Consider the following 17296-nt stretch of genomic DNA (forward strand, 5'->3'; position numbering starts at 1 on the left):
GAAGTCTTAGCCCACTGCAAATGGGGCAAACAGAACAATGGCAGCGTAACAGGAGGTGATATCCTTTATCGCTAGACATGACCTAAATAATGCCAGTGGGCCAATCTAAAGGCAGTCTTACAATTTTGACAGAAGGGTAGCTGTGTTAAAATCAGCTTAGACAGTATGGCCACTCTCAGATAGGACAGTGGTCACTTCAGCAACTAACAGTGTGACCAGAAACCCTCCAAGATGAAATAAGTGATTTCCCCCCAATCAAACGCCAAGACACTATATAAGCCACCCCACAGAACTCAAAACCCATCATGAAGGAAAAGTAACAACAACAAATGTGGATGGGGAAAACCTTGATTTGATTTATTTTTTACTTAACATCGGTTAAACTGAACTATGTAGTCATGTTTCATGTATAGCTTATTTTTGTGCACTGGGAAATTGTGTACCCAATAGACAGCAAACATGGAAATCAAGACTAAGTAATCTTTTTTTCTTTTTGTCAAATAATTAAGCATTTGTTTGTCAAAGTTTGTTTCCTGCTGATGAACATTGTCCTGTTTCTTAGTGCTTCCAACCTTCCCTTGGATGATATACTTACCTTATAATTTAGGAAACACGTTGATTTATCCTCCTCAGCTGCCATAACAAAATACCATAGAATGGGTGGTGCTAACAGTGGAAATTTATTTTCTCACTTATCCTGGAGGCTAGAGGCCCAAGATCAAGGTGACCTCAGTGTTGGTGTTTGGTGAAGTCTCTTCCTGGCTTGCAGACAGCAGCCTTCTTGCTATGTGTCCTTACCTGGACTTTCCTCTGTGTGTGTGTGTAGAGAGAGAGAGACCCCTCCTTATGTTCTTTCCTCCTCTTATAAGGACACCAGCCATATCCTTATTACTTCATTTAACCTTAATTAGCACCTTAAAAGTCCTATCTCCAAATATAGCAACATTGTGGGGTAAGACTTCAACATAGGAATTTGGGGAGGACAGAATTCAGTGCCTACCACACATTTTATGACAGACTGGTACATACTTATTTGAAAGCCTCTTGGCCAAATCCAAGGTAAATTGTATTTATGCACAAAGATCCCCTGTGCGAGGGCATCAGGTTGCCCTCCATCCCTTTGTGATGCCATCAGAGGCACTTGAAATTCCAAGTCCAGATCAGTTGCCTCCATGAGCATTTCACAGGGAAGGTTGTGGCCGTCTTTTCTGCAATGTCTGGTATCAGAGGTAAAGTTTGAGAATCAGGTCTATAAAAAAACAAATCTATTTCCATTTTTATTTCATTTTTAATTTTTAAATTTTTTTTATAATTTTGTATTTTTTATTTTAATAGATTAAAAATCTTCCACTTTTTTAACCTTTTATGAAGTAAAGTTTATTCTCTTAGCCGGTGTGAACTGTTCCCAGGAAGCCTGGCAGATGTCCCGCTGTGCTAATGGGAGTAGTCACCATGTCTCTGTCTTCTCTGTATTAGCAGTTTCTTCTATGTTTTAAAAGCAGTTTCTTTTATTTATATTTTATTATGTTTATTATGTTCTATTTATGTTTTAAAAGCAATTTTTTTTATTTGTTTTAATAAGTGACATTCTCTGAAGATTACATGAGATTGATATTAGGCCAAACAGTATTTTTCCTATAGTGTATCTACAATCCTCAAATAAAATACTGGATTAAATTATATAAAAGTTTTTTTTGTAGGTCCAACCATTATGACTTCCAGTTGCCTCAAATCCTAGGAATTTTTTTCATTTCAACAAATATTTATAAAATATCTATGCTAGCTCTTTTAGGCTTTTCAATTTTCTTTTATTTAGGATTCTTTTGTTGTGGATGGAAGGGACAATCACTATAACTGGCTTACAGATATAGGGATACTTGATCAATGAAATATGGCCAAACTCTTGGGGAAAAACTGAACAGAGACCACAAAACTCTTTTTCATGTGATATTTCTTGTGCATTCCCACTTCATGCTTTCTCTCTTTACAAAGCTGCTTCATTTTCTTTAGTCCAACTGCTCCATTAAAAACCCAAGGTTTACATATTATAGCTGAAGCCTCTGTATACATACACACTAATTCAATTCAGTCCCAGCTTTCCCAGAGTAACCTGTCTTCACCTGACACAGGGTACAACTCCTGGACCAATCAGTCTTTGTAGGGTGTTTTAAAAGGAGCTGTGACTACTCTGCTAGAGACAGTCGCCCTAAGAAGGATGATACTGAACTTAGAGATACTCAGGCCATTTGATATACTAGAGATGGAATAAGGAGACAGGTCTGAGAAAAGGGAGATGGAGGCTGTTTAGGCAACATGTCCTTCAAGTGCAACCTTGACCTTGGTTATACGAGGTGCTCATGTGTTCTCAGCTCTGTGTGGAGAGTCTGTGTCATTGGATCTCACTGCTCACTTCTGGTGTTCATCTCCAGGATCCTGAGCTCAATCACAGCTGCGATTTAATATATCACTTTAAAATGTCATTATCTCCTACCCTCGGATCCATCCTATTCTGCCATTGGCTGGGCTTTGCTATCATTCAATCTCTTAACAGTATGAACTTTACTATTGTCTGGCATTTCTTGTGAAAGCTTTCAATAAATATTCTGGCTTCATCATAAGGATCTCATTTTCCTGAGAGAACAAGCCACCTAGAGCCACATCCTGAAAGTTACCCATGCACTGAATTCCAGCAATCATCATGAGTTCCAGAAAAAAACTAGTATCACCATTAAAGAGTCCCCAGTACTGTCACCCCAGATTTATAGAGGAAGAACCATAGGAGTCTAACATGCTTGAACTCCTTGAGAGTAATTCTTTATGTAACATCTTATATCTCTCAATGCTGGCATGCTGCCTGAAGCATATATAAGCTCAGTAACTGAAATAATATGTTATTTTTCTAAACAATTTTAATCAAAATATTACTTCAAAATTAGTACTGGAATTTACTATTGGAGATGTGTTAAAAGTCTTAAGAGACTGACACATTTCTGAGCTGTACTGTACTTACATTTCATTGTCCATTTTTAACCTTTTATTGATTTCTGAATCATACACAAATTTTAAGTAAAGCATTTCTAAATTGAAAAATTTGATTAGCATTTTAAAGGAGTAATTACCAAAATAATATAAAGGAAAGTGTGTCTTGCTTCTGAATTTTTCAGATCAGTGCTTCTCATGTATTCAATTGTTCTTCCCAAAACTCAATGTAAATTCTAAATGAAATTTCTTAATCTTACATCAAAATAAGAGGTTTGCCTAGTAGACAGACTAAATATTTCAAAAGTGCTTAAAAGAAGATACTAACAGAGCATACTTTGTATTTTTTCAAAACTTTTTAATTCTAGTAAGTTAAATTTCTTCATTTAATTATTTATTTATTCATCAATTACAGCTCAAAAAAAATAGCCTTGAGAAATCAAGAGATTTTTGTAGACATCTGTGAGATCATCAACCATAAACTTCTTACATATGGACCATCAAGTATTGGTTACAATATAGACCACATGCTAATAGACAGAGGAGGATAAAGCCTTTAAGATTGTGTGTCAGGAGGACACCTGCCAGCATGTGTGACAAATGTTAATTATTCATCAAGAACTCAAATTTTTCTGCTTTAAGTTTTACAAAAAAAGAATCCAGCTTTCACATTTACACAGGAAATAAGAAACTTAGCAATCAGAAATGCCCATACACTAACAAGTCATTTGTCAACTTTCAATTGGTTAAATTTTCAACAACAAAAATGATCCAAAACTCATGTCAACTAAAACATATTTACATTGAAATAAATGTTAACCAAAGGAGTCATTAAAAAATTAACTCCCCAGGAGCATTGACAACTATAAACTGTTTACTCTTGTTACCTTTAATGATAAATTTAGTTGGAAAACCACAATCTTAAACATTTGATCATGTAAATTCAAATTAAATGTCACAAATAAGCAAATACAAACACACTCAGCCCCAAACCCTGGGCTCTCGGTTCCTGAGTTTCAACTCCCCAGTGGTCATTTCTTCTAACCCACCCCATCCATAACTACTGTAGTCATGTCCAAGACATTGTCAGCAGCAATAACCACGTCACCTTCACATTGTTGATTTCAGGCCTCTTTTCTGTTAGTATCACTAGCTTTCCAGTTCTAGCATTCTTAATCCCAAAGTCCACGAACCCAACAGATTTTCAATCCAGTTTTCACTCTGCTCTTTATCTTCCTTTCCCATTTTACCTAACTTAGATTCCACAGTTACTGGAATCAACCTTCTTGCAGTCTCTTGCCTTCTTACTTTACTGCAAAGAGTTAAAAACAAACAGAAAAACCAATCCCTCCTCACTCATCACCCTTCTGTGGCTTCAGCCATTCTGTGAAGGTGGCTGGAGAGAAGTATAGAACCTTACTACCTGCATGTTACTTTCAGTTTAGAAAGTTGCTTCTCAAATTGGCCTTGAGCATTGCCTCATGCATTTCTCTGGTCTACTTGCTTTCCTACTGCTGTAGAGCTATGACACCATTTTACCACTCTTCCCACATCCCCCACACCCTCTCCCCACTTCTCATTCTAAACAGATGACCTTGCTTCTCATTCCACAAGAAAATACAAATAATCAGGAGAAAACTACCTAATGATCTTACTACAAAAATCATTAGCCCACCTCCATCTATACATTTATTCTTTGCCTCCCCTTCTGTTACACTGGATTAAATGCCTCTGTCCCATACAAGGCTTCACTTGCACTTTGAATTTCAATTTCCCAAGTCCCCAGTGATCTCCACATCAAGCAAACATCTGAACTAACATCTTAGCAGCATAAACATAGTCGATTACTTCTTCCTTCTTGAAAAACTTTCTTCTCTAAGAGGATGCCATGCTGTTCTACTTTTATTAATACTTTACTGTTTGCTCCCTTTTCCAGACTCAATTTGCACTGTTTGGAATGATCAGAACTCAGTCCTCCAGCCAGATCTATTACCTATCTAAGTTTATTTAATCCATAATTTACTCAACCAGTCCCTTGGCTTTCAGTATTAGCAGCAATTTTAATGATATAAATCTGTTTTATCCCTATATACTGGGTTCACATCCAATTGACTAAATTATATTTTTCTTGGATGTGTAATAAAGTATTTAAAACTTGTGATCCAGTTGATGGCAATAAACACACATCTAATTTTAGGACCATCCACTATTAAGACTTTTTCTTAAATTCGTTTTAATGTGACAGTTCATTCTCATTGTTCTCAGTAGTTGTTTTATAAAGTCACCATAAACACTGACTTAGTGATGACTGAGTCATCGATCCCAGAGGAAATTCAGGGTTAGGTCCCAGTAAGCCTCTGGTTATAACATATTCATCAACCAATCAACACATAATCTTGTTCTGTGTGTTTCTATATAAAGATATTGTATTTAACATATATGTTGATTCCTTAACATTGGACTCATGGCCAGTGGCACTATAACTCATGCCTGAAACTTACCGAACACACATATTATTTTCTCCATAAAGCACATCACAGCCTTCCTGCATTCTGAAACTTTAGACAGCACCTCAGCACCAATAAATAGCCCCCAAATGTGAAAACACGACACTACGCTGTAGGACACTTGTTTACAGTCTGAGAACTGAAACTGGAAGCAAAATATCACTTTGTTTGATCTCAACTGGGACTCTGTGTTGAGCAACACTGTATTTTCCCATTCTGTTCAAGGGTATTTGCAAATTACTACCAGTGATTGAGGTTATTGATTTTGATGTTACACAATGTGTGGGTGGGAAAATTTGCAAATATAGAATCTGTGACTAATGAGCCTCAACTGTATATATGAATTTACAAAGAAAGATACATGTGTTTCATTCAGTGGCTTACTATCATTTTTAATAACTTCTATGATGAATTGAATTGAGTTCATCCAAAATTTATGTTCAAGTCCTAATCTCCAGTACCTAAGAATGTGACTTTATTTGGAAATAGGGTCATAGAGATGTAATTAGTTAAGATGAGGTCATACTGGTGTAGGGTGGTTCCCACACCAATATGATGGGTGCCCTGATAGAAAATTTGGCAGGCAGACACACACACACACACAATGTCATGTGAAGGTGAAGGCAGAGATTGAGCTGATGTAACAGGAGCCAAGGAACACCAGAGACTGCTAGCAAACTCTTAGAAGCTAGGAGAGAGACAGGAAGTGCATTCTCCCTCAGAGCCTTCAGAAGAAACCAACCCTGTGGACACATTCATATTGGGCTTTTAGCTCCAAAACTGTGAGATAATACATTTCTGTGTAAGCTACCCAGTTTGTGATACTTTGTTTTGGCGTCCCTAGAAAGGTAATACAGCAGGGTTTGGAGAAAATTGAATTGCTAAGCACAAAATCCACAGGAGAAAAATGTGCAAGTTCTTGGTGTAAATTGTCCAGGACATCGGTATTCATCTGCCCATAAAAGACTCTTACCTTAGTGAAGATATCTGAGAATGTGCTTGTAAAGATTTTGGAGATTAGGTTTCTCTCTTCCTTCGTAAACCCTATGCTTAATTTTATGCTTGTGTCACTTTTTTTTTTGTCCAAGGTGAAATACCGTGGTGATAGAGGCATGGTTATTTCACTTCTGGTATTGAAGAGAGTGCTTCTAAGATTTGCTATTGCACAGTCCTTTTGATTTAACCCTTACATTCATTAAAAGGTCACTAAGTTTCTTAGGTAAATAGAGGGAATGTATTGCCAGCCTGCATATAAAAGATAGTTAAAAATAGGCCAACATTATGCTGTATACCAGAAATCAATCAATTATAACTGATTATACTTCAATTAAGAAAATGATAAAGATTAAAAAAATGGAAAGTAGGCCCTCAAGTATAAATATGGACAATTTCTAACAAATTAAAGGATGTTAACAATGGTCTTTCTCAAAGAGCCAGAGAGAAAAACCAAGAGATTTAGAGAAAAATGGATATGGTTTACAATACCAGAGGTCAGAATACAGCCCTACTAAAGGAACCTTCTTTGTGCCTAGATTTGGAGAAACTGGCACCATGGACTGGGCTGGATTTAAGGATTAGTACCAACTGGTGACCCTATGAGCTTCCTTTTCTTTCCTCTTTAAAGTGAGAGCATCTATTTTCATTTCCATGTCCTCAGTTCATCACTGTATGTAGTGTGGGTGGGAAATGGGCAGATAAATTATTCTTAATTCACGGGTGTCCAGCTCAAGAGTTTCTGAGGAGACTTATCCACATCCAGATCTGATTCAGATGACGAGCTACCGCTACCATGATGAGATGATACTTTGAGGGTCTTGGGAAGAAGTGGGTAAATTTTGCCTGTGGGATATATGTAAAGTATGGCAGTCAGAGAGCTGTGGCAGATTTTCTCCAGAGTTGACCACTAGCACTTTATCCCATTATCATCCATTTGTAGACCATACTGTCTTATTGGTCCAGTGGAGTGCATTCTATGGCATATTAGCTGCTGATGAAAATGTTAAGAGTCCCGTAATTCATTAAAACTATGCATGTATATCATTTATAGTTAAGAAAAGTGAGCTGCATTAAAACATGGACTGGGTCATTTTCCCCCTTCTGGTCCAAGAGCAAACTGATTCCAATTAAAACCAAAGATATTATCTTACTTAAATCACCATGGACAAAACTTCTAAAACTTATCTTGTCAGTATATTATGATCTATAAATGTTTTCGCTATCTCCTAATTCACCGTATCATCCTGCTTTCTTCAAGTATGCCTTTATGTTTCATCAATTGACATTCCATTCCTGCTTGAGGAAGTTGCCAATATCTAAGAACTGCTGGATCGGCCCTATTTACTTTTTTTAAAAAAAGAACCATTTGTACAGGAAGAAAACTTGCAAATATTAGAATTTATATATACCCTGCATACAGTTTTCCCTATTACCATATCATATTAATGTTATATTTGTTAAAATTAATGAATCAATATTGATCATTATTTGAAACTAGAGTTTATGCTGTATTCAAATGTCTGTTCCAGGACACCACCTTACACTTAGTTCTCATGTCTCCATAGGTTCCTTATAAGTATGACAATTTCTCACACTTCCCTTGGTTTTGATGACTTTGACCATGTTGAGAAGTGCTGGTTTGGTGTATTGTAAGACTCCCTTTTATTAGAATTAGAATAATGTTTTTCTCATAATTAGATGGCATAAACTTTGGGGACGAAGATCATAGGATAACAAACAATTTTTTTCTCATCTTAAGGGTAATCCTGTCAACATGACTTCTGATGTTAATGTTGACCTTTGTAGCCTGGCTGGACTGTGTTTTGTCAGGCTTCTCTACTGTAGAGTTATGCTTTTTCCCCATTTCCATAGTGCATTCTTTGGAAGGAAGTCAGTATGCAGAGTCAGCATTTAAGAAGTGGGGAATTACGATTCTACTCCATGAGGATGGAATATGTGCATGCATTATTTGGAATTCTTAAGTAGGGGAGATTTATCTTTTATTTATTTAATAATATATTTATGTAATCATATGTATGAGTAAACCAAATAGTGATCTGAGTCTTTCTGAAAGATTAAAACCTTAATTCTATTGAAATGAAAGACTGTTAGGGCTACTCTGGATAGAACATCATAGATCTAATGAAATGTGTGCAAACGAAAGGGATACAAAACAGTTTAAGGAGAACAGTGTAAGCAGCATATTGTAAACACATTATGGGTTAAATACCAAAAGTTAATCATCCTTTCAGCATCTCACGCATTTCAATTTATTTGAAATCTCCAAAAATTTAATACGTGCACACCAGAATTTCTTTCCCAAGTTACTGCTATCCAAATCATTAACTATCACAGTGAAGTTCCTATACTATAGCTGATCGTTTTTCTTCAAGCCATGATGTTTTAGACTTTAGACATTCAAAGTACAGATTTTTGATTGCCTTATGTAACTAAAACAAACATTAACTTTTTAAAACTAATGGACATATAACATATACCATATTAATGAAAAAACAGCATTGGTTTCTTTCAGGAAATTTAACTATGTGATTAATATGATATTTTACTGAAAATCGTGACTAGTAAGAATTTTAAAAACCTTACTAGCAAAGACTTTCAAAAGCCGAATGGTACTCCTATGTCTTCAATGAACATCTTCTGAAAACTCAGAACTGAGCAGATGTGAGGGAGGAAATGGAGGGGAAGAGCCTAGAGGAATGAAAGATAGAAGTGAGAAAATCAACTACATAGACGTAGTGTATAACACAACACACTTTATATAGCCTTATTTTTTCAGAGATTTTCAATTGAAGAATAATGAATATAAAGAAAAGAATGAAAATAAAAACAAATATTTAACATCAATAATAGTCAACTAGAGAAACACAGTATTGCACAAAGATTGTCAAAATATTACCTAGACATTTAATTTACTACTTGTGAAAGTTACATGAATCATTTATAAACAAAATTTGTGTGATGTGTTGTATTCCTTGTTAGAGTATCACATAAAATGTTTGCAGCATGGTATAGTATATACTGTATACATATAATACAGATTTATATTTTTAGTACATTATATATGTATATAGCTTTTTTCTTGCCACAGCACATATTGCTTAGATAAACATAAAAGCTGGTACATCTATTCTTAACATCTGGTATTGTTTTAAAGATGAATTGCCCCCTGTTAATTGTAAAGACGTATGTTAAGAAAATAAGCACTGAATAACATTTTACTTTGCATGCAAAATGAGGAATGCATTTAGAGAGCAAAATCTGAATGAGTTTTTAAAAATGACATTGTACCAATACATTTTTCTTTGAGGAAGGCATTAGGCTGTTTTTTCCTAGTAAGCTTATATTGACCATTCTGTTTTAGGCGTGTGTTGTGTAAATGCAGAGGAATATTTAGGTTGTGTTCTAGTCCAGCAGACCAGGACTTCCTGTCTCACAGAAGAATGAGCACTAATACAGATTTCACAGCAACTAGCCTTATATTTCCATTGTGGTAATTTGCCCAGGAGACAGCCTAGCACACTATTGTATTTCTCTGTATCTAGAAAAAAAAGTATCAGTTTTTTTTTTTTATTAATAGGACTCGTTCTTTTTGCAATGGCTTAAATTTTTAAAAATTAGATTATCTTGGCAGAAGTCAGTCCTTTTGATTATAAACATTGGTTCACAATGGGAAAACAGGATTTGGTTTCAACCTGAATAAAAACAAGATATATTTCTACAAATTTATTAACCTTAGATTTGGCTTATTTCAGTAGTGTGAGGGTATGTGTGTAATACAACACACATAGATGGTCATTCATTCACGAATAATGTTTAATTCACTGTCCTCACTTGTGATACCACAGACAAATCAGGTAAGTGATCTCCTTAAAGGATATTTTCATTTTATAAGAGAGATGCTATAGATATGACTTAGCAAGCTTATATACTTTATGCAGCAATCCAGAAGTTACACTGATAGACAATGTGACGGTCAGGAGATGTTTAGATAGTGGAGTAACTGTGAGTAGAAATTAGAGAACCACTGGAACATAGTATCCATTATTAGAATATAGGTGATAAATAACTTAGGAAAGATGGATGGATAGATGGAAAGTTTGAGGAAAGCCCTGAGAGCTGACTTGGGAAGAATGAAATATTTTGTATTATATATTGATTGATATATATATATATAGTGATTTATATATATATATATATATAATATATATCAATATATATATTTATTTAATTATACCTTACAAAATATGCTTGTAGAAATTTGTTCAAATGGTCTACTTAACCTAACAAGACTAGTGTGATACTTATATAGTGGTTGGGTATTTACAGTAAGATCAAAGGAACCATAGTTAACAAATTTTTGCAAAGTTAGTAAAAATAGTAAAGTGAAAGGATATTCATTTATATTTAATTGCATTTATTATATCTAATTTAGACATCTTGCCTCACTATTCAGTTTTTTAAATAGACCAGCACTTTCTACTTATAGCGCAATTTTGAATTCAGAATTATTACTATCCTTATTTGAAAGCTAAGAGAACTGAAATGAGATGTTAACTGGTCTAGCAACATATTAACACATTTTCAAAATCCTTGCTTTGGACTTTGAGGAGCACCATGTTTCAGTTTAGAGAAGCAGAGAGCTGGAAAGTATTGGTCTGAACTTTACAAAAAAGAAAAACAGTCTGGATTCACTGCAGGCTAAGGGCCACCCCATGTACCCATTCCAAAACTGAGGTCACAGGGCAAATACCTAACACAAAATCTAAAGGGACTTGGGGGCCTACATGGTGAAAACAGAGCTGAGCTTTGACTTTAATTTGAGTAGCCAGTGGATTTCAAATGCCAAGATGGGGGAAATAGTAAACTACCAATGAAGAGCTAAAGAGTGAGTGTGTGTTAAGGCGGGAGCATGAAGCCACTGGGGCCATAGAAACAAGGTCTCTCACCTTATTTTCCTCAAGGAACCCAGTAAGTATTGATAATAAAGATTGAAAGGAATCCTGAGAACGGTCCTTCATGGCTTGCTGGAAAAAGAGGTGTTAATGACTACTGTCTAAATGAGACATATCTTCCTTTTGTCCCCTTTAGAACAAAAGCCTCAATCTGTAGGGAGAAGGACATCAAAAGTGTAGCCTCGGTGCAGAGGTAGAAATGCACGGCAGCTCAGGGAGGTTTACAGAGGGATGAAAAAAAGCTCTTGTACTGGGGAAGAGCCACAGTGCATGCCAGGCCCTGCACAGATGCAGAAATCTGGTGAGGACCCAAGTCACAGTGACTGAGGTCTAATCGTGTCAGACAACCCTGCCTTCAGCACACAACACGACTGCCATGATAGTGAGCTTAAGTAAAATAACACTTTTGGAAATAGCTGTTTTTCTTTATTATGCTTAACAAGTAAAAATCTGGAGTGAAATCAAAAGTCATTAACATCTAAAAACCAGATTAGAAATTGCTTCCCTGCAGGAAACTCCTCCATTTTTCATCTTTCACCATGTTGCGTGCATAATAAAGACATTTGGCCATCAGGTTCCTCTACAGAGGAGCAAAGATAAAAATCACAGCACGTTTTTCAGAAAACAGGCAGTCTGGATATCACTCACCTTACTTAATCATTTGTTTTCAAAATCTTTGACTTAACTGGATCTGGGCTCCCTGTGATTCTGTAAGTAACCTCTTTCCCAAAAGATACATTAGCTATAGTGGAATTCAGTAAACGTACAATCTGGGTGGAAATTAAACTTTCAACGAAATGGTGGTTAGGAAGGTGCAATGTTATGTTCCTAGGTACTTGGGGATGATCGCCAACGATGGGGTATTCATCAGAAGCAAATTATGCTTTCTTGGGAAGAGCTAAATACTTTTTAGTGACTTTTGGGCCTAAAGGTAGTTCCACTTCTCCACTTATGGAAACCAATCAAAGCTGTAGTATCATTAAGGGTCTGATTTCACAGACAAGTGATTGTTCCAGACAATTAAGCACCTGCAGTAAGCTGTGTGCAGAGAACTTGACTGCCAAATGTCTTCACTTTGCAAATAACATGGTGAAAGATGGAAAGCAGAGGAGTTTCCTGCCGGGAAGCAATTTCTAATCTAGTTTTTAGTTGTATTATAATGACCTTTGATTTCATGTCAGATTTCTACTTGTTAAATATAATGAAGAATGACAGCTATTTCTAAAAATGTTTAGGATCTTTTTAAAAAAGGAAAGTTTAGCTTTTATGCTAGGTCATAAATTCTAAGTTTCTCAATTTTTCTAGAAAATTTGAAAAATATAAAAATGTCATATGATCTGAATTTGGCAAATATATGGACTTTTTGATGTTTTGAATGATGTTTTGAAATAAAACAAGATGTAATAGTATTTACATTTTGTGAATACTATAATTCATTATAGGACTTTTTTAAAATAGGAAAATAAAAATAAAAGATAAAGTAGATTATTTGGTCCACGTAATTTCATACCATAAAAATAAAATTAGGTGTACTAATTCGATTTTGCACGGATTTCTTATAAATGACCTGGACATACATAGACATACATTCCTTACCACTTTTTCTATCTTGATTGCAGGTATAGGACTTGCGTGACATAGGTTATACTTCAATTAAATGCTACCTGAATGCCTCTTTTCCTTAATATTATTGAAGTTTTTTTTTCAGTTTTTCTCGAGTTATTTTTAGGATTTCTAGTTCTTTGTGTCTTTTTTTCTATTTCTGTTATTGAAGAAGCTTTTCCAGTTCATATATAATAATTAGCTTATATGATTGATTTTGTAAAGTATGTTTGTATAGCCATTAAAGTAAATTTTCTTTCCGGCTTTTCTTCATAAACCTGGCTATGTAACACATGAATATTCAACAATAGATAACATTTGTGAGGTGTTCATCATATGCCATTTTTGAAATGTTTCAACTTCGCGATGTTATTTCATCCTCACAGTCGTCCAATGGGATATTACTATTTTCTGCATTTACAGATGAAAGGGTGACATAGGAGATAGAATAATCGCCAAAGATCACTTACTTAGCAATTGGTGGAGATACAGTTTGACCTCAGATGGTGGCCAGGCTTCAGAGGCCTTGCACTATTATACGACACATCAACCGAGTTCAGTCAGAAAACAGTCCTCGGATCGTATATTCTGTATAGCTTTTCATAGTTACAATACAGGCACACGTGACCTTCATATGATGAAAATGCCTTTTCCAAGTATACCGATAAGATTGTAAATCTACATGTGACGTGCATTAACATTTCCTAATTTAATTTTTCAATTTTCTTCCAGGTGTTGTATCATTTGGTTGTAACTAACACCTTCCAGAATATTCAAGGATAGTCATGAGGAAATTGGGTAAGGTGTTTCTTTAAATATTTTTCTGGGGCCAAAAGAAATGAAAAAGTATAGTTCCCCTTTCCCATTCATTTGTGAGAGCTTATGTGCTGGGTTGATTTTATAAGATGTTTACGAATGTGGACCACAATTTAAGCAATTATAATAACTTCACTTTCTTAGGAAAAATAACTCCTAAATATAGTGTAAGATACATGCTTCATTGTCTTGTTTAAATTATTTTCAATGTCACGTTATTTAATTAGGGTTCTTATTGAAGTTGCTGACTGTTAAAATTCTGTCTATCATAGGTATTTAATTTGACTTTGATAATGTTACTCATGCTCATGTCGTCCTCTATTAGAGAAATTAATGATCATCTTCATATGCAGCTTTGATAGTGGTATTTGTAAGCCATGGTATATTTCATGTATTTATTGACTAGCTAAGCTATTTTTCTTATAAATATTTAATGCATGGTTTAGACAATATTTATTTGCTCCATTTTAAGTTGTATTTCCGTGAAAGCACTATTTAACAGAAATCTTTTGAAAAGAAAACTTAACCTTGAATTAAAAAAAAACTTTCAGTAAATATAATCAAGCACATGTAAAGGTTACAAGTCATGTCATTAGTTCAAAGGATTTTTCACAGAATGAACAAACACTTGTTTAAAGACAACATACCTGGAAATTCAGTGTTACCTGTACCACAAATAAGATTTCCTCTTTAAGTACCTCCCTCCCCACCAAGAGTCAATACTTTCTTTGTATGGCAAGTGTTTTCCTGAGTTTTATATCATAGGTTATTTTCTTTTTGAAATTTGCTTAAATGAAATCATATGTGTTTAAATATATATGATTATATGCATTATGATTATGTGTATACATAATTATGTGTATAAATGGTTTTGTATGTGCTCACACACATTCTTCTATGTCTGGCTTATTTCATTTAGCATGGATGAATTTATGAGTATTGTGTACAGTACTAACTTAATCATGCATAACTCTATGGTGCTCAAGTATATGGATTTATCATAATTTCTGATCCATTAAACTGTTGGTGGTGGTTCTATTTGGGGGCTTTTATGTATAATGTTATAATAATCTTGGGGATTTGGGAGCAGACAGATGATCAAACAGGTAGATTAAATATCTGAGTAATGATTGAGTCATAGAGTTTCTTACATTAGTTTTTTTTTTAATTGAAGTATAGTTGATAATACTTTCAGGTGTACAACATAGTGATTGAATATTTTTATGGATTATACTCCACTTAAAGTTATTACAAAATAATGGCTATATATCCATGTACCATACAATATATACTTGTTCCTTAATTATTTTATACATGGTAGATTAGCTCTTAATCCTATACCCCTATAATGCCCCTTCCCCGCCACCCTCACCCCACTGATAACCACTAGTTCGCTATGTGTGAATCTGCTCATTTTTGTTAATTTGTTTTTACATTTTAGACTCTACATAGTGATAACAGTAGTTGTCTTTCTCTGACTTACTGCACTAAAGATAATACTCTCTAGGTCCATCCATGTTGTAAATGTCAGAATTTCATTATTTTTTATGGCTGAGGGATATTCCATTGTATATATCACATCGTTTTCCATTTATCTGTTGAGAGGCATTTAGATTGCCTCCATATCTTAGCGATTAAAAATAATGCTTCTATGAACATTGGGGTGCATGTATCTTTTCAAATTAGTGTTCGTTTTCTTTGCATATGTATGTAGCAGTGGAAATTCTGGATCATGTGGTAGTTCTATTTTCAGTTCTTTGAGGAACCTCAATACTGTTTTTCATAGTGGCTGCACCAATTTACAATCCCACCAACAGTGTTCCAGGGTTTCCCTTTCTCCACACCCTCTCCAACATTTGTTATTTGTAGACTGTTTGCCCATCTTGATGGTACCATTCTGGCAGATGTGAGGTGGTATCTCATTGTGGCTTTGATTTGCTTTTCTTTGGTTAGTGATGTCTTGTACCTTTTTCAGTTACCTATATGTCTTCTTTGGAAAAATGTCTATTTAGAGCCTTTGACCATTTTTGAATTGGATTGTTTGGTGGTGTTTTGCTGTTGTATGAGTTCTTTTTAGTGTTTGGGTGTTAACCTCTCATCAGATACATGATTTGCACTACCTTCTACCATTTGGCATGCTGTCTTTTCATTTTGTTGATGGTTTCCTTTGCTATGCATAAGCTTTTTAATTTGATGTAATCCGATTTGTTTTTGCTTCTGTTGCCTTTGCTTTTGGTGTCGGATCCAAAAAAAAACATTATGAAGACCGATGTCAAAGAGATTACCATCTATGTTTTTTATCCTAGGAATTTTATGGATTCAGGTCTTACATTCAAGTCTTTAACCAATTTTCGGTGAATTTTTGTGTGTAGTGTAAGATAGAGGTCCAGTTTCATTCTTTTGTGTGTGGCTGTCTGGTTTTCCTAATACTATTTACTGAAGAGACTGTTCTTTTCTCACTCTATATTCTTTGTTCCTTTGTCTTAAATTTTAATTGATTATATATGGATGGGTTTAATTATGGGATCTCTATTCTGTTCTGTTGATCTGTATGACTTTTTAGGCTACATCATACCATTTAGATTGCTATAGCTTTGTAATAGAGTTTGGAATACATTAACGATTCTCATAGTTCTTTTTGTTCTTTTTTGTTTTAACACAGATGTTGTTATTTCCTCATCTCATGCATTGGCTTCCTTAAAATTGTGTTTTATAGTTTTTCCTTTTATGAAATTTAGTTTCAAGTGGTTTTATTTGATTTTTATTGCTGCCATAACAAACTACCATAAATTGAGTGCTTTAAAACAAATAAATATATTATCTTATAGTTCTTCAGGTCAAGCCCAGCACAAGTCTCACTGGGCTAAAATCAAGACTTGGGCAGGGCTGTGTTCTGTATGCTCTAGGAGAGAGTCTGCTTCTTTACCTTTTCCAGCTTCTAGAGGTCTGTATTTTTTGTTTCATGGTCCCCACCACCCCCATCAAACCCAGCATCAGAAGGTAGTCCTTTACACATCACATATGTCTGACCCACAGAGATGTGATTGTGTCTTTTTGACTGACTACCTGGCTCATCTGGGGAACATCCTCCACTTTTAAGGACTCTGTGATGAGGCTGGGACTACCCACAAAATCCAGGATAATCTCCCCATCACAAAGCCTTTTACCTTCATGACATCTTCAGAGTTTCTTTCTTCGCTGAAGGTAACATCTTTATAGATTCCATGTATTAGGATGTGGACAACTTTTGGGTCTCTATCTAGTAGGAATTATTCTTCCTACCATGTGGTTAACCTAGAGATCACTCTGTACATTATTGCCATAGAGTAATCTAAAGTCAATTATTATTTCTGTTTCCCCAGTAATGCTAGAAACTTGGAATACTTTAAATGCATTTACTCCTCTGGTCTTTTAGGCTATTAA

At 35.0% G+C, this 17296-nt stretch overlaps 1 long non-coding RNA gene across 4 annotated transcripts in view; it reads left to right on the plus strand.

Annotated features, from left to right (window-relative positions):
- Positions 1–1165: 1165 nt before the first annotated feature.
- The window catches only part of LOC140685894 (uncharacterized), a 120537-nt gene continuing 104406 nt past the window's right edge, over positions 1166–17296 (plus strand). For all 4 annotated transcript variants that reach the window (XR_012059351.1, XR_012059349.1, XR_012059352.1 and 1 more), the window contains exons 1-2: positions 1166–1229; positions 13790–13855. This is a non-coding gene — a long non-coding RNA (uncharacterized lncRNA). The remainder of the gene's footprint in view (positions 1230–13789; positions 13856–17296) is intronic.

Source organism: Vicugna pacos, chromosome 2, assembly GCF_048564905.1.
Source record: "Vicugna pacos chromosome 2, VicPac4, whole genome shotgun sequence".
Classification (NCBI taxonomy): domain Eukaryota; kingdom Metazoa; phylum Chordata; class Mammalia; order Artiodactyla; family Camelidae; genus Vicugna; species Vicugna pacos.